The sequence below is a fragment of the Corvus brachyrhynchos genome, unplaced genomic scaffold (genome assembly GCF_000691975.1).
Source record: "Corvus brachyrhynchos isolate BGI_N302 unplaced genomic scaffold, ASM69197v1 scaffold194, whole genome shotgun sequence".
Lineage (NCBI taxonomy): Eukaryota > Metazoa > Chordata > Aves > Passeriformes > Corvidae > Corvus > Corvus brachyrhynchos.
This window is the reverse complement of record NW_008237890.1, coordinates 2,798,029-2,823,351: the sequence shown is the minus strand read 5'-3', so window position 1 is coordinate 2,823,351 and position 25,323 is coordinate 2,798,029. Positions and strand designations below refer to the sequence as shown.

At 34.6% G+C, this 25,323-nt stretch overlaps 1 protein-coding gene across 21 annotated transcripts in view; it reads left to right on the top strand.

Moving 5' to 3' along the window:
* Positions 1-25,323, top strand: part of PTPRD (protein tyrosine phosphatase, receptor type D) — a 1,188,396-nt gene that overhangs the window by 281,599 nt on the left and 881,474 nt on the right. For 20 of the 21 annotated variants that reach the window (XM_017732862.1, XM_017732863.1, XM_017732840.1 and 17 more), the window contains exon 3: positions 17,373-17,480. The exons of the other annotated variant lie outside the window; for it this stretch is intronic. The gene's annotated coding sequence lies outside the window, so the exon portion shown is untranslated. The remainder of the gene's footprint in view (positions 1-17,372; positions 17,481-25,323) is intronic. 21 annotated transcript variants of the gene reach the window in all.

Below are 25,323 nucleotides of genomic sequence, written 5' to 3'. Positions count from 1 at the left end.
CAGTTTCTCATCACAGTCAGAGAAAAAGTGTCCTGCTTGGGCATCATTCAGGGTAGTGAAATGACACTGAATACCATCATACACAGCTCTACTTAATGAGAAGGTACAGTGAGGTTTTAGTTTCTAAATGAGTGCTTCCTGTTTGTTATTTCAACGAAATGTCCTTCACCCACAACATAACTGCAGTATTCTCCAGTCTATTCAAGACTAATTTGGGAGTTTAGGCACGTGATAATTTTCATAATCTCTTCCAAGAATGAACAAAGTTAGGCTACCAACCTTCCAGGAATTATGTCCAAAGTCTCCACTTCATTGGCTGTTGGGCCTTATTTTCTTCCCCCCATTTTTTTCTCAGTGAAAGAACCTTGTATGGCAACCAAGGATCACTTAAACTGTAATTTCTTGTTGAAATAGACTCTAATTTTTTATTTACTATACTTTCTTGTTAGTCACTCCTATGTTCATGGCCCTGTCCATTCTGAGGCCTTCACCTACAATGTTACTGGTACACAGGCATTACAGTTGAAAGCTCTGTACTTTGTAAACACTCCTTTGTATCCAAGATTTTTTAATTTCAAAATGTTTTGGTTACTGAAAATGTTTAAGTTTTGCTGCAGTGTTCTGTCGTACTTTTCTGTATCCTTTAGAAAGGTAGTTTAGTGTTTTCCCAACTTAAGAAAATGAGAAAAAATACTTCTATATTTTTTGAGTTGAAATCCTAATCAACTAAGAGTTTTATTGACTATTTAGTTCACTTGCAGACTTCAGAAGGGAAACAATAGGTTAAAAACATATTTCCATATGAAACTGATTAATTTTTAACTCAGCCAAAACTGATTTGAATCAGTAAAGTACATAATAATTCTAAACAAGAAAATGCTTTTAATATAAATAGCAATAAGTATCCATGGATTACCATAGCTCTCAATGAAGATGAGATATTCCAATACAAGTAATAAATAGCCATGGTCTCAGTAGATAGGAATTTTCTTTAATTTTTTTATCCTTGTTCTAGATAGAACATGCTGACACCTAATTCATTCCAACAAAAAGGCAAAACTAGTGGGCTCTGAACTTTTGTTTGCTGCAGAATATGATGAGTATGCCTGAGAAGAACACAATGAATTATCAGAAAACTCTATAAATGCAGGGAAATTCCACACTACTTTCTTAGTTTAATATAATGAGCCCCCAAACAAACAACAAGTGCAATTTGGATCAAAATTTGTCCTTTACAGATCAAGAGAGCCACAGAGCTAAGGCTATTTGTCATGACAGTGCTTTCTGGGAAAGCTCAACAGAATTCCTGAGATTAAAAAATAGGCTGTGGAAAATACAGGTGATATATGAGTATCCTAAACTGGTCTATGATTGCATGACTGGGTGGAATAAAGCTTCTCTGCCTGAAGTGAAATTTTTCAGTAAGATACCTTTAATTCATAGTAATGTAAATTAGCAGCAAAGATAAATTATTACCCTACAGAGACTGACTGGCATACTATGCTGTAATTACTAAATATTATGCTAATTCTCTGCATTTTCTCATTTCCTTCTTTTGAACCTTATAGCTTATTTTGGTTGCCTATTTGGGTGAAAAATATCCTTTTATTAACCAAGAAGGTTATCTGCTTTTTCCAGCATTAAGTTTTTGTTATAGACCACAAGCATATGGAATGGTAGCACTTCCAAAATGTCTAGGAAAAAATTTTGGCTGCTCCTCCTAAGAAAGACATCATTTTTGAGGCTGAAAGGTGCAAAATCAGTTTGTGCTGCCAGTGTTTAACTTTTTTTGACCCTATTGATTGTATTGTTTGGAGAATGTGTTGTACTGACAACCCTTAATACTGAATTTCCTGTTCATGCATCAGCTTTGTATATCACCAGCAGAGATAAATTTTTCTTGCAGTGTTACCCATGTATCAGTCACTTCAGACTCTTCAGACATTTTATCTTTGACTGCCCTTTAATAATTTAGCTAAAAATGTTGCTGGTGGAAAAATGCTAATCACATAATAAGTGTGATTCTGTACTTGGACCCTGCAGTCATTTATGGTTTTCTAGATTTTTGACAAAACAATTACTCAGCTACTAACTTCTTTCTAGTCTATTGTAGCCTTATATCTCTCTATGCTCAGTCTTTTCCACCCTGTAACCTATAGCAACACTGGATAATCTTTTAATTCTGTTTCTTTACATCATGATACTGTTCCACAGAGCACTGCAATGGCAGTACACTAGAGCACATAAACTATTTTCTATAATGGTGTAGTGGGGCCACAGATGTCACATAAAGCTCTCTTTTTTTTTGCTTTTTTAGTTCAGATTTATAAAAGGCATGAAATTTTTTAAAAAGTATATTCAAATAAGTTTTGTGACAAAAAAATCAGGAGATGCTAAGTAACCACTTCATGGATTTTAAGACATCCTGCCTCATATCATAGGAGCACCTAATACAGATCTCTATACAGAATCTCAGTGTGAAATACAACATAAGGAACACAATAAAAATGAAACCTACTGTTCAAAGTCACCCCCAAATTATTATTTTGAAGACTTCACCAAGAATCTTAAAATAAACTTAAAACAATACTTTAAAATTCTATCTCAATTTTTACTTTTGGCATAAAAATTTTCAAATAAGACAATAAAAGTTAAAAAAGAGAAAAACATTCCTGAAATCATTAGTTAGGATAATAGTTGTTACAAGAGATAGATTTCAAATACATGAAAAATAATAAAAAACCCCTAAATGCAGATTTCAAATATGCTTTTCCAATAAACATATATATCTAGTTGTGTGTAGTTCTATTTAGATTTGTAACTTAAATTAACTGTTGTAGATGAAAACCATGGACATCTCTTTCTGCACTGGGAAATTGAACATGTCAATGAGTTTTTGCAGAATTAGGATATGGCTGAATGAATAAACATGGAAAAACTTTGCAGTATTTTTCAAGATGACAGAAGGAGTTATTGTTTTAAAATATCAGGAATAAGTATTAATAATCCAATGGCACAAATTGCATTCCTTAGTTTTTGTACATACTCTTCAAGTTCAATAGTCACAATTCCATAAATAAACTCACTCTTTAAATCTCGAAATGTAGCTAGCTAAAATAACATTCAGTTGAAATTTTACCTAAGCAGAGTGAAATCAAAAAAGATTTACTGGAAATGATTGACAGATTAAATCTTTTTCTTGACCTTTCTGTAAGGATCCTGACTACAGCCCCCTTCCTAAAACTTCACTGGGCTGAGTTAGAGTGTTCAGTGGAATCAGTTAAGGTGCTAAGTGGAATGAATTCGGGTGTTTAGTCAAAGCTTGCCTCCATCACTTATAAGCCAGAAGTTTCAGATGCCCTTCTTCTCTGGGGAAGTCTTTTCCACCAAAGTCTGTTTCTGCTACCCTTTTCTGAGCCGTGTAGCAGATCAATACTGTGCCTGTGCCCAGGGTCATATCGCCTCAATCATGACCCAACATGAATCCTTGGACATCAATTTAAATCCTGTTCTCAGCCCTACCTTACCCCAGTAGAATATTTCTGTGTCTGATCCTGACCCTGATTTACTGCATCTGTGCTCTGGATCAACGCCATAGGATGGCATTACCCTACATGCTTTCATTCACCCTTTGCTCCTGGCTCCCTCCCTATGGGGAGCAGCCAGAACCCTTCTGACATTGTTTTTCAAATCTAGGCTAAATATTCACCAAAACTGTTTTTATACAAAAGACACAACGAATTTATTTTCATACGAGGAATTTAATAGTTCTATTAGCAAGGTGGTGCAATTGCAATTTCTTTGAACTCGCAAGAACCCCTTCATTGATTTCTCCAAGCTGGTGAAAACAGGAATAATTTTCAATCCTTCTTGGCCTAATTTGAACAGACAATAGTAGCTTTTAACATCAAATAATTGAAGTTCAGTAGCTCTTTTGTTAGAAGTAGTAGTAGAGAAAAAAACAGCTAACATGTTTTGTCTGTGTGTGACAGCATTATGTCCCAAATATTGACTAATTATCTTCATTTTTTCATTCTGTTGTTGAATTACTTCTTAAATATGAGCTACTGTTGCTGTGTATTTTGCTATATGTTACTGTATTTTTTTTTTTTTTGGAAACTGCTATAATGATCCTGTTACTACCTAAGGTTCTATAATTAGGTTCTGGTTTGTTTCCAATTTTTATCACACTTTAATTTTTTTTCTTTTTAGAAGGGAGTGTCTATCAAGAGCTGTTTGCTTTTTTTAGTGACTTGTTTTCGTGATAATTTTAGAATGCAGTCCCAAATAAGTCTCAAGAAAGAATCTCTCATTAAATGGAACTTAATCATATCAACCAAAAATAATGAATTGCATTGTAAAAGATCCTTTCTCTCATCTTTTTTAGATGCAAGTATTCTGGAACAAAGTAGGCATAGGCATGTGACTGAGACGGTAATATATTTGAGATGGAGATAACTTGAGACTGAAAAGAAGTAAATCAACTGTAGATGAACACCATGCTAGTAAACCTGGTCAAAGAACAACTAAGACAAATTTAAGCATGTGAGACACCTGAAGTAGTTTTCTCATATGCTTGTGAGTGCTTCGTAGCAATACTAGAACACAGACAGGACTGCACGCTGCTTGGACCAACCAGTTACTGCTGAAAACTTGATCCGTTCTTGATCAGAAATACAGTTTTTAGACAACGGTCACTTGGGCATCAGACACTTGGTAACGCAAATTAAAACAAGTGCAGGTTTGGGCAGGTACATCAAAGTCCTGAGGCTCTGCACTGCAAGATCAGTACAGAGCCTGTGGCCTTACACCAAACCTGGTAGAAATCATGTATACTGAACTACAGTTTCAACTTGAAACTAGGTGTCATTATGAAATCTCAAGGGAAAAAAAGTTTATTGCACATGTACTTGCAAATGTTTTTTCTTAAAAAAACTGTGTATTGAAAATAATATTAGTAGTATTAATGATAATAATAACAACAAGAACAATAATAAGCTGCTAAAGGATATTGATTATGTTCTTTGCACTATTTTCTTGTGACAACTGAAATAAAGGGGCTCTTGCGTGTTTTCCCATATGACCTGGCTGATATATGCAGACAATTTCTTACCTTGTGAACAAATAAAATATTAAATTTGACAGAAATCAAAAATACATGTATTTTATCAAGACAGAAATGCAAAAGTAAAACCATTGTTAGGTGACAGATGATTAAGGGCTAAAAGTATATGTGTATAGATAGCCTCATTACTGAGGTGAATGAAGTTGAAATAACCGATAAAAGTACAGAAGAATCTGTTGGTTGAAGAGTGTTAGTTTAGGTTTGTCTTGTCTTGATCTGGTTTGGTTTAGTTTTTTCCCTCCCAAGCTCCTTGCCCTCCTTTAGATTAACTATTTTGGATGCCAGGATTCTGAAAGATGTGAGAGAGGTTCTGAAAATGTTACTAATATGATTATGTTTAAAAAGGCCTGGCTGGCCCTCCTTTCATTTCAGTGGTACAACTAACTAACTATGAAGGCAGGTTTTAGGATCTGATAACAGTTTTTTAGGAGCGAGAAGAAGGAAACTGCATGGGAATCTGATTTATGATGAAAATTTGAGCAAATCCTATATTTGTTAAGTATACAGTCCTTTGAGACTAAGACCCTGAGGAATATTTATTTTTTAGTTTTATGTAGTGAAGCAGATTTGAGTTGTACTTAACAAACAGAATTGCATTTGAATTGCTTTGGGAAAAAAAATAGGTTTGATCTCTTTATTACTTGTAATTTAATGTGTTCAGACGTGAAACAGTTCAAGAAGATAATGTTCAACACAGAAGGCTGAGTTTTGCATTGTGTAAGACCTAGAATTTATAGATTGTGAAAAAGCCTAGGGCAAATGTGCTTTTCAAGATCTGATATGGTACAACATAGTCCCAGCTTCTTTGTTGAGTATCTGAATTTAGTCATAACACTGTGTTTACTCTTTGGTTTTTGACTCTGTAAGCAGAAGGAATATGCAATATGTAAGGATGATCTTCAAGTATATTAAAAATTAATACTTAGATTTTCACCAATATTATATATTAAGTAAAAAGATTTAATTATCTGATACCTGGATTACTAAGAACATATTATGATAGGTGAGAAATGACTGAATTCATTGATCAAAATTCAGCTTTTTTATTAATTAAAGTACCACCGGCAAAATAAGGGATGAGAAATATTGCACCTCTTTAAACTGTTTCAGTTTTAATTTCTCCATTTAGTGGAGATATTTTACTTTTCACATTATTTTTTCTGTATGTTCGAATGCAAATATCTCTAATAGCATAGTCATGATAACATTGATAATTAGATTTTGCATTTAAAATACTGCTAAAGAATTACATTAGATACAAACCTAGATTTAGTACAGAATCTTAAGAGCTGAGTGCCTGCAAGCATATAAAATCAAATACTATATTATCTGTTGACTAAATTTTATTATGTCTGACAAGAGGTTTTATCTCCTTTTTGTTCCCTCATCCGTTACTAAAAAAATAAAATTAAATTAAAATATTTCATTTTGGGTTTTTTTCAGTTAATTTCTTGGCTTAGTAAACCTATATTAAGAATGTCAGTCTCACACTAACAACAAACCGGATTATCTGGACTCTATATCTTGCAATAATCTCCCACCTTCTAAATCAAACCAGTAAAACATCTCAAGACTTTTTGCTGTATGTTCTGAAACAAGGAACAGTAGGATCTGCTGTTTGTGGCTATTCATCTAAGTTTACTGACTATTCAATCTACATCACAGCAAGTTCTTCCCTTGCTATATAAATGGCTTCAATTACTTTTGATCGGTTTATTACCAACTGAAGCCATAAAGAAGCTTTTGAAAACCAAGAAGATTTTGAAAACAGTTTATTACACCTACCATATTAGGAGAACCATAAGACTGAGAACTAGCTCTTCCTTTAGGATTGAAGAAAGCAAGGCAATGAATGGAAGTTATGCCATCAAAAGCTATTCCTGCATAGAGAGGATTCAGCCAGCAGGCATAAGGAAAAGTTGAAATTGGAGTGAACCTCTGGATTACACCTAGTCCACAACCCCTGTTCTTGCAGGGTCACCTAGACCAGGTTTCCAAGGCACATGTCCAGAATGGCTTTTGAATACCTCCAAGGACAGAGATCCAACAATCTTTCTGTGCTACCTTTTTCAGTGGTTAGTTACTCCCAACAAGGAGACAGGGGTTTTTTTGTGTTCAGAAAGACTCTCCTATGTTGCACCTCTGAAAAGAGCCTGATTCCATCATCTTTGCACTCTCCCTTCAGATTTGTATATACTTTGATGGGATCTGCATTGAGAATTTTCTCTATCATCCAGATGATTAATAAAAGTGTTAAATGTGTTAAATGTGATCTGGCTTGTGTTCCTATGACCTAGCTTTCCACTACATATTTCAAGGTGTTATGTGGCATAGGGGATCTCTTGAGGCCAGGGGTGGTGGGGATTCCATGGGGTAGCACCAGAGCAAGACATCACCCAGTTCTGTGGGGGTAAGGGCAGGCTGAGTTCAGGCTGTCATATCAGACTGCAAGTGGGTGTCAGGATTGGGCCTGGTGAGTGTAGCCAGGGTCAAACACAGACCCATGATGATGGGATGACTAAAAAAACTTCATCGATATTTTGTCACTGACAAGGAAAAAAGTGTCACTAAAGTAAATCTGCTCTTCATGTAATACTGTGAGAGAACTTTTTGGTTTAGGAGGAAATTATCTTTTTTAGTCCTTTCCAGCATAACTTTCATCCTCAAGGTAAAGTATAAAGGACTGCATAGAAAGCAAGTCTAGTTGTCAGTTCCCTGATGATAGAATACATAAAATATATTTGAACAGATATTACTCCAGATCACAGTTTCAATGTAGCTTCTGCATTGGTCACACATTCATTGTTCCTTAGTTCTTAGTTCCATAGTTCGTTAGTGAGAAACAGAGAGCAGCTCTTCTGATTCCTGATATAAACTACTGTAGCTTTTGACAGTCTTTGTACGTTTTTCCAACAGCTAATTTATATTCCCAGATTCATTCACAAAAACAGAGAAAGTAGGATATCTAATATAAAAGAATGCTAGAAATAAGCCAGAGACCCTTATGCCTAAGGTTATTGAATAAATTAGACTCTTTGCAATCATAACTTTTGTTAAAGTAGATTTGTTTCGGAAGAAAGGGTAAGAAAGATGGTCTTAAATTTATAAATTGCAGATCTTTTATTTTGATTTCTGTATCTTTTTCTGGAGCTGTGAAAAAAATAATCAGTGATGTGTGAAGCTTAAAAATGAGATCCATCTATGCAATTTTTGAAAATGGATTTATGCCACTCTTTAAAATTGTTTTAATAGCATAACCATTCTTTATCCTGGGACTACAGATGCATGGTGAAGGATTTCTGAAATCAAATCAGAACATATCAATAATCATAGCTGTTCTTGATAATGTCTTTCTTTTCTACTGAACAATCCTTTATCAAGCAAAAGGGAAGTTAGAGCACACCTGATACATTTGGCTTGATTGCACTAGTACATTTCAGACACATACTTCATAAATTAAAGACAATGGTAAGCAGATTGTATTGAATTGGTTTGGATGAATAGTGAGTGGATGATGAACAATATGTTCAGGAGAACAGGAAAGTTCTTAATGATTTTATCCTTGCACAGTGAACTTGGGCTCTTTCCCAGACATTCACTAAGGGTGCTTGTTAGGATCACCTTGGCCTATATTTTCAGAAGCACAGGAGTTGAATTTTACATGAAACTTTAAGCACAATCCATAGGAAATCCCAGAAAACCCAAACACATTATTTTTTTGAAGCCAAATAAACCAAAATGAATAAATTAAGTTTAGGACTTCTAAAGCCTAAAACATTTTTTCTTCAAATCCCAAAACTTAGTATCATTTTTGTCAGTGTTGATTAATAGAAAGTCTTAGATCAATCCAACAATGTAGAGTTTTAGGATCTACTGGATTTGCCTTGACCCAGGCTGATTTTATCTTGCTTTAACAAATGTCTAGAGGCCAAGAAATGATTCCCAAACGTTTTGGAGCTGCAGCTCTGTGAGTTTCATCAGGTCAAGGTCTGATGCTTTATATCATCATCATTATCACTTCAATTTCCGAAAACTTGACAGTTTGATGAGCTATATCTTCATTTAGATCATAAAATATAAGAAAAAGTTGTGTATCTGAAGCATCTATCTTAAACTTATGCAACCAAATTTGAGATAACATCATCTGTTAGAACATTTGAATATGTGCATCAGCTGACTTCCTCTTAGGACTAAACAGAATCACTGTTAAGTAAAAAAGATGTCACAAGGAGTCATCAGTGATATTTTCTGAGATGAACTTTTTAGTCATCTTACTTGCCTTGCAATTATTATATTGTTCTCTGTCAATGTCTGGCAGTCTTCTTAAAAAAACCTTTAATTAATAGTGTTGCCATAGTAATAGATATCATTTTATATACCTGCATATATGTTATTATGCCTTACTTTAAATTCCTTCCTGCTTGGATTTTACATATGCCTCAAAAGAACTACATATTCTTTATATACCTGCATAAATGTTATTATGCCTTACTTTAAATTCCTTCCTGCTTGGATTTTACATATGCCTCAAAAGAACTACATATTCATATACCACATACCACATATATCCTTTGCTTCTCACACATGAAGTCATAGAAGAAAAAGAGTCTGTTGTATTTGGTAGCAGAATAAAATAGAAAACATGATTCTCTTTAGAACAAGCAGCATTGCATAGGAAATTTCAAGAGGCAATGCATCATTCAATCTTTAAACCAAAGACATAACTTTTATCTTTTTTACCTTTAAAAAAGAAAAAAAATCAGCTTTAAAAATTTAATTGCAATTTGAAGTTTAGTAGTATCTTTCTCTCCCTCATTAAGCTGTGTTTGGTAGGGTTTACAGCATAACAGCTTCTACTAAGATCTAGGAAACCCTACTAAATACATTACTTTTCTGGTAATCAGACTCTGTGAACTGGATTCCCTGGAGTTCCTTGTTTTTATTGTCTCCATTCCAAACCTGACAACATGCAATCCAATCATAGTTGTCTCTGCTTTAAGTGAAGGACTGGACTAGAAAAATCACTCCCATGTTCCCTTCCTGTCTAAATTATTCATGATTCTATGGCTTTGTGACAGAAAAAACATTTGCAGTAAGTTTTGTCTGAGAATTCATCTCCAGCCATCCTTGCCTCATATCATGATACTACATACCAGCACATCAGAAGACAATTCGTTTAACCAATTCTTCCAAGTGCACTGCTGTATCTTCTTATTTACCTCTGGAAGTAACTTACATGTTGTGGTGGTTTTTTTTGGTGGTGCTTTTTCTGTTTAATTGTTTGTTTCTAAATTCAACATGATCTTAAAAATCACATTAGCAAACAAGTATCATCTTAGTAGGGCATTGGCAGTATGCTGAAACTGTACATGAAGTTATATTTCTCTTTTTTTTCTTTTCTTTCCTTTTCCCTCTCATTTGGAAGTATTTGTGGTCTCTGCAGCTATCTTATCTATTGTCTCTTTCACAGACTTCATTGCTTATAAGCTCCAAATCTGGCTCTAGGGTTATGGTTTAAGATTGGTAGAGAAATTTCTGGATTCACTCCTTCTTACTCTGCGAAGTAATTATAAAAGTTTGGTCACCATTATGGTTGTAAAAATAAGGGTCTGTAGTATCAAAATGAAGTAAAATCGTATTTTATTTTAATAGCTAGCAGTTTCCAGTATTTTTTGTCATTTTCATGCCATATGCATTAATTTCTACATGTCTCCGTATTAAAAAATAGGACAATTTATTTAAGAAATACCCAACTACCGCATACATGAATGATGATTATTCACTCAGCCATGAATTTTAAGGATAGATCTCTTTTCCAGGAATGGAAGACAGAACTTTCATTCTGAAAATAGAATCAAGCGACCCTTAAAATTCAAGACCTCTGAAGATTAAGTTGTCTAGCTTAATCAGAGAGATGACTGAGGGATGAATTCTACATGAATATATATGTATATGCACACTACTGTAATTGAAAGGAGAGGACAGCTGTTTAGCTTTGAAGAAAAAATGACAACATAAAACCAGTTATTGAGACCCAACTTTTAGACATGTATAGTGTTAGAATTAGAAATAAATATTCTAGTTGAGATATTTAAATATTGTCAGAGTAATGCAACTTGCAATCCTTTGACAACACAACTATTTCAAAGGTGTACTTCACTCCAGAAAATTTTATCACCTCTGTGCATTGTTTTAATGAATATAGGACTGCTTTGGTTCATTTGGACTGTGATATACTTAAATCTCTGATTTCCTATTTTCCTCTTCCACTTCCTCCTCCTCCTCCTGCTCATCATCATCATCGTCTTTCAAGACTACTGGGGAAAACAAAATTTAATGCATTGACATTTTAATGTTCTTTGTACTTGCTCTATACATTAAACCAGTAACAAAATCAAATTTCATGCTTCAGAGCTTTAGCAAGTCATCAGCAAAGTGACGGAGTACATTGCCTTGGTGAGTAATTGGTTAGATATATTTTTTCAGTTCGTCCTCTGAAGAATCAGAGGCTATAGCTGCAACTATAGACCGGAAGAAAGACAGATAAAAAGACACAAAATATTTCTATCTGCTGACATAATCAAGGTCATGCTGATCACCAGATTTTTATTCAAGTAGAAAATTTTCCCAGATCAGTCTGATGGGAAGTTTGGAAGGTTTTTACCAACTTTTAAATTTTCTTTACAGCAAAATGGGTAGATGGAGGTCTTGAAATGGCATAATGTGAAAATTATTTTTCAGCTTCTAAATTTTATGGTCACAATAAATCACTTCTTGACAAGAAGTGACAAAACTTAGCTCAGTTTTGTTTGAATTATCTGGGTATATTTCAGATAATAAAATCCTTTCAATATTTAAAACCTGGAGCAGAAGGACACATATGGCCTCCCTTGATGTCGTGACCTGTTCAGGGAGAAATGAATACAAGAATTACCCCTATGTACTCTCAGAAAGGGAAGTTACTCTTGCAGCACTCACATCAAAAGGCTGACAGTTGTGGTGGTTGACCTTGGGTTGTTGCCACATCTCCACTCACTCTCTTCCCCTCCTTATCAGAACAGGAAGAGAATATAAGATTGAAAGTTCTTGTCATCTGTTAATGTCTCTACACTCTTCATGGGAACAGAACTACACCACACTAGAAAACTACCTGGTTAAAATTAGATAAAGATAACAAACCAGCAAAGTACAGATTAATGATTATGCATTTAAGATAAAAATAAACAATCAGTACCTTTTTAGCAAACACTATAACTGTGAAGTTGAATAAAATAATTACTTTATAGTTCTAGTTAAATAAGAACATGATGAACCTCAAGGAAATCTAAGTAGTTCACTTTACCTAACATCCTGCATTTATAACATGCTCCAGCATGGGTCATTTCCATGGTGTACAGTCCTTCAGGAACAGACTGCTCCAGTTCTTATAATTCCAGAATGCTTTTGAAGATGCCTTTGCTTATATGTTTTCATAGGAAAGCCATTACTTTTCTGGCATAAATCAGAATGTGAGAATCTCAGTCACTGTAAGTTCTGAAGTCAGGATCAATGTATTTATTAACACTTTGCAGTCTGTGAAGATACGTTAGAGATTTGCTGTCTCTGGATTTGCCCTGTATTTTTGTGAAGTTTCTTTTTATCTCAAGCATGTCATCCCGTGTAGTATGAGGAATTGCAATCTTACCTAATAACTACTGCAGTTGATAAAAATCTTTTTGTTAGGTCAAGAAAGCTTGGAAAAGAAATTTTGAGAGGTCAGTAAAATATGTAAAAAAGTATGATGCAGAACTTAACACCTTTGGGGGCAGCAGGAGTCAAATAAACTCATTCTCTCTTGAAGGCATGATAGGGTAAAACAGGTTCCTTATTATTCTTTCCACAAGGAGAATAGAAGTATACGGGTATACAAATTTTTGCTGATAAATATAGTTTTATAAAGATACAGAGATTAATAATATAAAGAGGAAATATAAAATTCTGTCATGGATTGCAGTGTTCTGTAATGCAAGTATCATAAACTGATTCTATGAATAAAAATTCTGAAATGCATGACATGTGACATGTAAAGATAATAAGCTTATGTTTCTATTCTTTTTTGTGTGTGTGTGTTAGTGTTGTCAGTTAAAAAGTTATGTTGTACACTTAGAAATAAAACCACGGTGCTCAGGTACTGAGAGAAATGAAGTATATTTTAACATTGTTAGAACTTTACTTATTCTGTGCCATGTTTTTAGTGTAGTTACATTATTGATAAAAACTTGTAAATTTAATCTACAAAAACCTTGAAGAACTAAAAAGGTTTCATTTCAGAACATGCTTTTATTTTTGTTCTCTCTTTTTTTGCTTGTTTTAGTTTGTTTCTAAATTGTATGATTATATCTGGATGAAATCATTCAATGAAAAATGTTTTGACATCTTTAACTAAAGAGAGAAATTAAGCTCTCAAATGCATAAATATTCCATCACTGGAAAAGCAAAAATTACTTTTAAAGGGTATCACTCTCAGGGATGGAAATTTTTTGTAAGATATGTGTTCACAAGTTTGCTTCATTAATTTGATGGTATTTGTTCTATTAATTTGATAATATTTCCATATGTATAATAAAAGATAATAGAAACATGAACTGTCTCCATATAAACATATCTGCAAATCCCAAATGCAAGTAGAAGATGTGGAATAAATGAAATTTCAGAGTTAGAAAGGTTTATGTAACTGTAAATGTGGATGAGTTGTTAAAATGGATGGACTGTATATTGTAGGGTCATATCCCATATGTGTGAATGAAGGGACATAGAAAAAGGATTTAATTTTTTAAGGGGAAATTATCAACACCTCATGTAGCCACCCTTTTTGTCCACCGAAATAAGCAAAGGCTTACTGAACTCTGTGTAATTTATAGAAGCTAAAAAAATATCATGTCATTTTTATGAATAATTTGCCTTTCAATCTAACTTACACTACTAAGGATAACTTATGTACCATTTTCCCTTTTTCAGAAATCATGAGTATCACATAAACATTGGGAATGTTCACTGCTGTATTTTTTCTGTGATGTCTGAGGCAGGACTTCATACTATGTCTTGACTTTAAAAAGGAATTTTTAAACAAATTGTAATATCAACATCCCATGTGGCATCTAGCATACCTGAAATCTTCTATGCTATATTCTTTGAAACAAGGGGTTTTGTGCCAGAATCTTGTCATTTTTTCCTATCAAGTGATCCAATAAGAAATATTACTTCTCCTCATAAGCTTTCCTTTAATGTCTAGCTTGTGTCTTTGTGGAGCAGTGTCATAGGTCTGAATTGAACACATTGGAATTAATTGCGGCCAGAAGCATATATGTAAATGTCAATGCCAAAGCTTAACCTTTTTCTAACACTGTCAACTATATGGGCATCCGGCTTTCTCAGTCCATTTTCTGAGAAAATGTAAATGTTTTAGGCCTGCTAGCAGGGAATTTCAGCATACATAATAGAAGAGAGAGACAATAATGCACAGTGCTCCATTAGTGGCTAACAGAAGCAGCAGACAGCCCAAAGCGTCACGCTTATCTTTTGCTTTCATTCAGGAGCCAAAGTGATGTTTCCTTCTGTTCCCAACTGATAACAAGTGCAAAATACAGGCAAAAATAACTTTGCACCAACTGCATCCCTATTAGAAAAGAGAAAAACCAACTGCTGGGCTGATTGGCAAAAAGATGTTGAAAATGCTCATAGGTTTGCTGAGACTGAAATGTGTACGTTTGGAACTAAGGGAAAGGGAAACTGAGTTCTGGGAAAGAAAAGGAGAAGAGAAGCCAAGAAAAGACATAGGACAAGATGAAGTACATTGAAAGAAATCAATTTTAATTTAAAATATAACAAGGAAAAGATATTCTGAGAGAAGTGGCATTTGCTTCACTGTAATTGAAAATGTGTACCCAGTTTGATTCCCTACAGCAGCTCCAGTGTGGGAGAAAAATCTCATGATGCTGCTGCACTAGTTTGTTTTCCAATTTCAAGTTAGGAGTAACAAGAGAGAGGAGATTTTTACCTCTTAGCCTCAGCCGATGATTCAGTGATTAGTTAATTAACATAGGTCTCCTGTGCTTCTCTGCCTTGGAGGATTCCAGACTAGAGCTGTTTGGAAATTCACCATTAGAATAATTTCTGTTAAGAAATTATTAATTAGTTGCAGGATGCAACTTGTGATGACATATACAACAAAGAGGATTTATTGTTGAAGCACTTTGGAGAGATTTAATTCTCCTTTTCACGTTCCACTTATTTATCCTTGCAGTCTAAAAGTATCAAGAAGACATAGTTATATTTGCCTGTACTTTTCTTTTGGAAAGATTGTTGGGTTTCTGACAAAATCTTCAAATATGTCTGGAATTCTGCCTGTGAATAAATGTTTCAAAATTCAAAAATATTACAGGAGTTGGAAAAAAAAGCCCTAGTTCAATCCTGTACTAGACAGTTATTTTAAATTAAATTTATCTGAACAGAGGACTTACCTATAAACAACTTCCACTAAAGCTTGTGCTGGAGGAACAACTACAAAAGGGCATCTGAGAGAATGTGTTTACTAATTGTGTAATCCTGCAGTTGCTGAGTGTTTCAGGAATAATGTAGTCTTTTTATTTTTTTTGAATTATATATATATGTCTAAGATTAGGAATTTGTTTCTTTATATTAGAATTAGAACATAGTAAAAGGAGATTTCAGCTGTTAGGAGATCGCATATTAATTTTATACGATCATTTCAATTGTTTTGAACTAATGAATTATTTGAACAATTAGAGGAAAGGAAAAGTGTTACTGAAGTTTTTAAAGTTTTGAACATAGTTATTTTTCTGAAAAAATAAAGATGTGCAATTTTCCTTCAATAAAGTAACATTAATTCATAAAATAATGTCAGCATGTGACATAGTCTAGTTCTCCTAGCTGTTTACACTGTAAATGAAAGGCCATAAATTTTTCAGGTGCACAGTGCCTCTCCAACCAATATTTATATACACTTTGAATAACCAACTGTATACTATTAATCCATCTTCTTGCAGGGTGTTTTTATAACCTATCATTTCTTCACAAGGTGTATATCCTGTACAGCAAGGAATATTGATGGATAAAGATCTGAAATTTTATAAGCCACTTGTGATTTTCTGAACATTGTTGTTCTGTCCATATTGCTACCACTGCAGACAAACTCACTATTAAGTTGTTTTAAGTCAGTGAGCTTCTGAAAAATTATGCCTGCTGTAGAAACCCATTCACTGGGTTGTAATACAGCTGAGACCTGTAATATGTTTGATTTTCTTTTGGTTGGAAGGACAGATATATCATATGGTCACAAGACATAACAAAATTACTGAATATTTACATGTTCTAGATGACAGTTTTTCCCACTTCGTTTTTCCACATATCTTCACGCATATCTCTGTCCCTTCAGATATCTGCCCTTTGCCATGCTACCACTGCTTGTCCTTCTTCTGCCTGCAAATAGCTTTCATGAAGACTGATACTACAATTTTTTTCCCAGGAACTTAAGTTAGACTGATTGGGCTAGGATTTTTAGAATCTTCTGTTTCCCATCTTCTTGTAGATTGATATATATTATTATATTATATCATATTATGTCATATTATATCATATTATATCATATTATATTATATTATATTATATTATATTATATTATATTATATTATGTTATATTATTATATTAGTTTCCCCCATCTTCATTTCCTTTCAAAGGTGAACAGTGCAATTTAAAATTGAGAGACTTTTTCATTAATCTTTTGCTTTATAAATAATTTTATCATAAATTTGAAGACTATGGTCCATAATAAGGTGAAAAAAATTGGAAAAAAAAATAAATGGTACTTCAAAACCAAAATAAAAATGAAATTTTGGTATTTAGATACCTACATTAAATTACTTTGCTCTGAAACACTTATATTTGCTACTGTTAGGTTTTCTAACTTTAATTTCTTCAGCATCAACATTTAGAAATGCAGACGTTACATGAATAAACACATATATGAATAAATATACACTAAATAAATTATTATTTAGAGTACTTATTTATACGTGTATTGTATCACACAAGGAGAATTTCAAAGAGAGAAATATTTTTTGCTTCCACCCTTTGTGTAAGTGCTTTGATGACCCCTTAATGTGACAGGCTAAGATAATGTAATAAATGTCTTATTGCACTTGGAAGATAGGGAAGAAAAATAGTAATTGACACAGTATTTCATTCCAGGTGGGAGTAAAAAGCAACTGGTTTCCTCACCCTTTACAATCCAGTTAAGAATTTGACTGACAGAATGTTGGCACCAGCTGTGGCAGAACTGATCAGCCTCAACTCCAAGTAAGTGATGTCTTACACATTTGGAGATTAATTTCAGACCAAATTTACAAAGCCTGCTGATTTCTAGTGACAAACACAAATTGAAAATACACTTTCTATGTATATCTATGCTCTTACTGTAGAGCACTTTGATTTCCCTTGTTGTAGAATTCTTAAACACATCTTTAGATCAGTATGTAACTTCATCTGTTCATAATGTTATTTTGCAAATTTGATGCCATCTCATTCTGATTCCTCTTCCTTTCTAGACAGTCAAAAGCACTATCTGAAAGTAATGAAAAATAAAATATAAATATAAACATGAACATGGCGAAAATATTCAAAGATCAAGAAAATGTAGATAAATAGTAATCTGTTGATGTAGAACACAAACTGGTGAAAAAACCCCTAAGTGATAATATTTGGGTGCTAAATAAATTAACCTTACTTCCTACTGCATGTCTCATGGGAGACAACTGTGGGTGAAAGACAGAGTTAGAGGCTTTGGTTGTCCAAAAATTATCTCTGAGGGAGGTGCACATATTATGTTTCACATGGAAAGAGCTAAGCTGACAGCAGTGCTACAGTCACACATACAGGAATTATGCACACACATTAAAGTACATCTGTCATCCTTCTAGTCCTATATTTTTAATATTCATGGACACCAGTATCTCAGTTCTACTTGGAATTTTATTTTTCCTTGGTTTTCTTTCTTGATAGATATTGAGAAATTCCACTTTTCTATAGCTAGTAGGAAATTGTGGAGAAGATAAAGGCAGGATGGTTTTCAGTTTGTGGGATCTGCTTTTTACTCACAATATAATTTCTCAGTGAAAATCTATTTTCCTTTTTGAACAACTGCTAAGAAACCTGGATGATACTAGCCTGGGAAAAGAAGAAAAGTCTGAAAAAGAAAAAGGGAAGAAGAAAGAAAGGGGTGGTGAGGGCAGAGTATCAAAAAAGATGTTCATTCATCAGAGAGAAAGAAAAGACATGTTACTGTAAAATTGTTGAATGTCTGAAAATATGCTGGTGTCACTGCAAAACAAACAATTATCTCACACTGTTAAAATACTAGAAAGTTTGAAAATTGCTCAAAATCTATACATTTAGAGATATTTTTATAGACATAGTTTAACAGAGAAGCTAAATTCTTTTCAGTGGCTGTGTTTGTCTTGGATCATCAATTAGAAATACTGAAAAATTTGAAGGGATGTTTGTCTTCTTGGTCCAGTGCTAGACAAACCAAGCTAGGTTACTGCTCATATACAGTATTTCCTACATTGAATAAAAGAAATAGGACTCTTTACAGGTTCAAATTCATTTATTCAAATGTCTTGAATAAAGTGTGTTATTATTTGTTAGTAACTACTGAAAAAGATGAATCCTAGAAAGATCTTACCCTAAAAAACCCTGAGACTTTGAGAAGGAGAGTTCTTTATCATTATCTAATTAATGACAAGATGAAGCAACTAATAAGCAAGAGCCCATAAAATTTAGACATATTTTTACCAAAAGCCACTCTTGAATAGGATACATACTTAAAGAGGGGAAAGATCTCAAGCTAGAATATAATTATCTTGTGACCATTGCCTAGGTACCCTGGAGACTGGTAGACATACATATATGTATATGAAATATACATAACTTTTCTAGTTTCCAACTTATTCATTTCTGTTAATATTTTTCAGTTGCTTGTGAATGGAGCAGGTTGGGGTTTTTTTTAAAGTGTTAAAAGTGAAATCTTAGGAACCAATATTTTCTTCTGTTTTCTGCCACAAATCAGTCATTATTGGTATAAAGAGTAAGACTATTTTTAAAGTTGTTTACCCAATATTTCAATATTATGAGGTCAGACAAAGAAATCAAAAGCTTATCCAGTTCTCAAGCAGCAAAAAATTTTTACTTCTTAGATACATACATAATAAGCAGAAGCAATGTGGAGGTATGTTACCTATTTCTTCAATCACATGCAAGGTGAAATTAGCACCAGTGCTTCTGCAACAATACACTAAGTTTTATTGAATATTTCATCCATTCTATTTACTACATTATGCTAAAATTCTGTGTTTCACAAACAAAATATTTCTCAGGGGTGAAAAAAAATTGTGGAATTATTGGCACTAATAAACATAGTAATGAATAAATGGAAATCTCAACACTCTGATGGGGAATTTGAATGGTATACACATCCCTTTAAGGTCATAGTTATTTACAGCAGCTTTATTTTACTTATTTCTGATTTTAAACTGAAATTATTAATTTAGAAATACCACAATAATCATACATAGCAGATAAGTAGCATCTTATATTTTAACATCTGTTACGTGAACTGTAGAACAGAGGTGGCTGTAGATCATAGACATTATTTAACAAACTTGGGAAAATCCAGGTCTGTGAAAATCATGCCTATCCAATGTGATAGCCTTGATGAGAAACTGCAGACAGGCAAAGATGCCTGTACTTGATTACCGTGACTTTAGGAAGTCCTCTGATGCAACTTTCATAGTACCTTTGTTACCAGGTTGGTGATAAGCAACCTACAGATAAGCAACCTACAGTGTGAAAATGGCCTGGACTGCTGTTCTTACTATTGTGATCTATAGCCCAGCTAGAGACCAGAAAGCTGTGCTGTCTGTCTAGGAGAAATACCAAGACTAATAATGTTTAATGTTCTTCATTAATAGCCTGAAAATGGTGCAGATTTCACTCTCATCATGCTTGTAGAAGATCCAAAATGTTCATGAAGTGACCAGTATAGTAGAAGTTAGGGCTTTTGCAGAGACAAATTATCTGACAGGAGCCCCATGAAAATGGATGTGAAGTGCTGCATCTGGGAAGCAAGAGCAAAGGCTGATCCTGACCAGCTGGGGAGCTGCTCTGCAGTAACAGCTCTGGGAGCTTTGGGGCCACTAGGCTGTCCCCAAGGCATCAGTAGACCCAGAAAAAGCAGTTTCATACCCTGGACTGCATTAGCAAGGGTGCAGCTAGAAGATATGGAAAAGCAATTTTGCATTGCTATTCATACTGTAAGATCACATCTGTCAGGCTTGGGGTGCCACAGTATGAGACAGGCATCGATGTAATGGAGTTAGATCTGACCACTGTGGTCTGGGGGTGCAAGAAAGCCTGTGAGATGTTGAGATAGCTCTCTACTGTAACATATGGACCCCTTTTTATTTTGGATGTCAAGATAACCTTCTTGAGGCAAAGTATGAAAAGTGAAATTATCAGAAATTTAGGCTTGAATGAGGACATAATGCATATTGTAGCAGATTGCAGCTAAGTGCAACCCAGATTCATTTTACATTGGTATATATTCAGTATGTACCATTCAAATCGTTCCCAAGTATTAACTGGCCTGTAGTGAAAAAAATTCAGAATTAAGAGAGTGCAATGACTAAATTGTTAAAAAATTTTATATCTTCTGGAACACAAAAAAAATCAGATGAACAATGAGTGTGTTAAGTTACATATTTCACAAGTATTTCCAGTGAGCAAAGTACAAAAGCTAAAGCAAATGATCTTTTGATTAAAAATAAAATCTGTGTATGTTAATCAATTTGGTTTAACACTTACAATATGAGTGACAAAAAAATAAAACCTAGAAAAATGAAGGATATAAATCTTAAGACTATTGCTGTTCATGTTACAGCAATTTAAAATACCCCAACACCAAAACACTTCTGTCTCGGTCTCTTTCTACGCCATCTTTGTCCCAGTGATAGAATAAAAGGCAAGGGAAAGAAACACTGTTATACTCATTCTACATTTGGGAACAAGGTCACAGCAAAGTGAGCATTTGACATTAGGAGTATGCTATTAGGCCAGAAATGGAACCTGTTTGTCTTGACCCTTGTTCCAGGGCTCCAGACCTCATCTCTAAGAAAGGTTAACACTTTGCATCTGTTAACCTGGATAACATCGGGATTAGATTTTCACAAGCTTTTAGTACCCTCACTGGACGAGGTCTTCTATTCTTTCCACAGAGAGCACTTATCTGATTATCAACTGATAGTCCCTGATTTTAATACATGCTGAAGGTCAAGGTTAACATTTTAGCAGCTTTCCTGAAGTTCTGTGTAATGACAAAATTTGACAAGGTTTAATTGGTTATGATTTGTCTCTTAATCTTGTAATCTCTTATAATTGTTCCATTTATGTGTGTAAAGATAACAGAATTTAGAAACATACTGAACTGACAATTCCCTTAGACACAAGAAAAGAGAAACTATGCATGTACTGAGGACATTTCTCTGAATTGATTCAAGTTATAAATAAAGGCAAGAAAAAAGCTTAACTTCTGTCTCCCTATTTTTTAGTGCTTTGAATAGGCAGGTAGTGAGTATGGGCAACAGTTCTTGTTACCAGTTTTGGAGTTGTTTACATGGTATCATCTCCAATGTAAGAAGTTCTGTTAACTGTTTGTTCATCCATAATGAGTTTAAAAGTTATATATAGATAAAAGAGGAAACTGATTCCCTTTAAGCATGTTGAAAATTCTGTCTGCAGTTCTTAAACTAAGGCCTGTTAATATATTAAAATTAAGTCTTGACAGCATTTTACATAAGTTTAAAAGATCTTCTAAATAGTAGAGTGCTTATGTAAATAACATATTCTTAAAAGTCTTTGAAATCAGAAAATTTACAAAGATAGAATTTTAAGCACTTCTGCATATTTATAAGTGCAGAATTTGTTGATGGTTATTGTACTCGATGTGCAACACACATACAAACTACTCAATAAAGGAAGCAATCCAAGAGCAGACCAAATAAAGATGGCATGTGAATATAATGAGTATCAGTGCATGTAGAATCCTGACATCGTCTATTTTCATAATTCCTGTCGAGTGAAACTACTCTTCTTTTTATGCAAATGTGAAATTCAGGTGAGGAAAAAGCAATAAATTTCTCCTTAATTTCTCCTTTTCTTAAATATATGGGAGTCCCAGGAACTGCTTTTCCAGATCCTATGTTAGGGTCTTGAAAATGAAGCTGTCCTTTGTGCAGGGCTGTCAGTAATAGAGAAAACAAGTGGTCCATTTTCATTTTCACACACAAATATTTGTATTTAAAAAGGGCAAAAATTTTTGGACACAATTTATAGAAATGGGAATACCAGTGTTTTTCTGTCATATTGTACAAACTGGTATCATGAGAAAGCTGCCATACATCTGTATTACATACATCTTATCATATGAATTTTTTACATATATTTTAAGTCAGGTAATATACCTGACTGACTTCTGGGATTGGGTGTGCATGTGTATGTGTGATATGAATTTGGGCAGATACTATTTGTTCATGCTTAGTTGATCTCAGAAGAGCTTTGTGCAGACATTCAAGCTGACAGTTTTCGTGCAAGGTTATTTACCTTCAGTTGAACATTAAAGTTGCAGCTAAAACTGTTCAGTCATATCCTAGGTGAAGCTTGAATAAAATATCTTGTTATGTCCATTATTTTTTAAAAAGTATACAGCTTTTACTTAAGATAAACTATTGCTTCTGTCATTAGAATGCAGAACGATGATTGACAAGGCCGTGGTTTGCTGTTGCTTCAATTTCTAGCAAAGATTGCCGCATTTTGCAAGGTGATTTGCTTCTGGAAATATCTGTGTACATATTCTATATAAAAACTCCTTACAAGTTTTTATCTTTATGAAGGATACCCCAATATCACATGGCTCCCACATGTAACTATGTAGTCTTTTTGCCTGTATGCTAAGGTGACAAAATCTTATTAAGATTGAAAAGGTAGAATTTTTTATATGTAAAAAATAATTTATTGTTAGTATAATTGTAATATTGAAAGTCTAAATAAAATACTATTGCTGGTCCAGGCCTTATTATGATGCAGAAGGAAAGAAAGCAAGTTTGCTGCTGACACCAAACTGAGAGGTACTGTGGCCTCTTGAGCAACAAGATCCCTTGCAGAGGGATCTGAATAGGTTGGAGCAGTTCTGGGTCCTACAATTTAAAGGGATTTAAAAATCTTTGAATATATTCAGAGGAGGTGAACAAAGCTCATTAAAAAGCTGAAAAACATGTCCTGTGAAGAATGGATAAGGACTTTAGGCTTGTCCAGTTTGGAGGAAAAGAAGCTGAGAGGTGACCTCATTGCTCTCTGCAGATTCCTGAGGAGAAGTGGAGATGGAGGTGCTGACTCTTTTCTCTGGGATCCAGTGATAAGACAAGTGGGGATGATTCAAAACTGTGCCAGGGGAATTTCAGACTGGACATTAGGAAGCAAGTTTTTACCTAGAGGGTGGTCAAAGCCTGATCAGTTTTCCTAGAGTGGGGGTTGGTGTTCCAAGCCTGTCAGTGTTTAAGAGGCATTTGGACAATGCCTTTTAGTAACATGCTTCAGCTTTGGATCAACCTTGAAGTGGCTGAGAAGCTGGAGTAGATGTTTGTAGATCCCTTCCAAATGAAGTATTCTATTCTGTTCTAGTCTGTTCTAAAGAACAAAAAAACCATATATTATTTGAGGATATGTCTCCATAATCATCATAGAATTATAGAACACCAGATTAGAAGGGGACCTCAAAGATCATCTGGTCCAAACTTTCTTGTCAAAAGCATGGTCTAGACAAGATTGAATAGCATCCTGTCCATCTGAATTTTAAGTGTCCAACATTGTGGAATCTATCATTTCCCTGGAGAGATTATTCAGTGTAAGGAGCTTTGGGGTGTGGGTTCGGACGGGACGGTGACGAGAGATCTCTATAGGCAGATCTTGGAACATATGGTTTATTGCAAAGGGCGTGGGTATAGGGGCACTGTTTAGAGCTGCAGCTGGCAGCGCTGAGCAGGCCCAAGAGAGCAAGAGAGTAAGCGGGCAAGAAAGGAGAGAGAGAGGGAGAGAGAGAGTGTAAGAGTGTGCGAAGAGTAAGAGAGGAATGGAATAGTGAAGTCCTGGTTACAATACAATAAATCACCTTCTGTACTGAATATTCTAATTGTCACTAACCAATCTAATACAAGATACAAATCCTATAGCATTTACCTACAGCCTATAAGAGTTCTTATATTACCATAGAGTGTTACATCTTAACTTCTAAAAACTACTCTTTGGCCCCCTTCTGCTGATTGTAGGGTCTCATCGACCCCTTGGCCCTGCCGGCAAGCAGAGGGTATTGTTCAATCAAGAGGGGATTACCTTCAGTTGGCCATACCATTGTTTTCCAGTTGTTCAGTAACTAAGACTTGGTATTTCAAAAGTGGCTTTCATTTCGATGTCGCCTGTAGTTTTCATATTCCCAAAATCTTTTGTCAGGCAATCATATTTATAAGGCTTTCCTGTTTCATCTTCCCCAACAATTCAGAAGTCTGATTGTTGTGAAAAAACTTTCCTCTTGCATATAAATCAGATTATCCCCTGAAGAAACTTGTACCCATTATTCTACATCTTTTCCATATGACTCCTTCTAAAAAGGGAATCTCCAACTTCTTTGTAGTCACTCTTTAAAGCTTCCTGGGTGGATGTTCTCAGGGCCCATCAATTTCAAGGGACCTGCTCAAGAGATCCAGTTCCTGGGAATAAAGTGGCAAGATGGACGACGTCAGATTCCCACTGAGGTCATCAATAAGATCACAGCAATGTCTCCACCAACCAATGAGAAGGAATTGCAAGCTTTCCTAGGTGCCATAGGCTTTGGAGGATGCATATTCCTGAGTACAGCCAGATTGTGAATCCTCTCTATGTGGTTACCCGCAAAAAGAACAATTTCCATTGGGGCCCCGAACAGCAACAAGCCTTTGCCAAGATCAAGCAGGAGATCGCTCATGCTGTAGCCCTTGGCCCAGTCAGGACAGGACCAGAGGTGAAGAACGTGCTCTACTCTGCAGCCGGGAGCCATGGT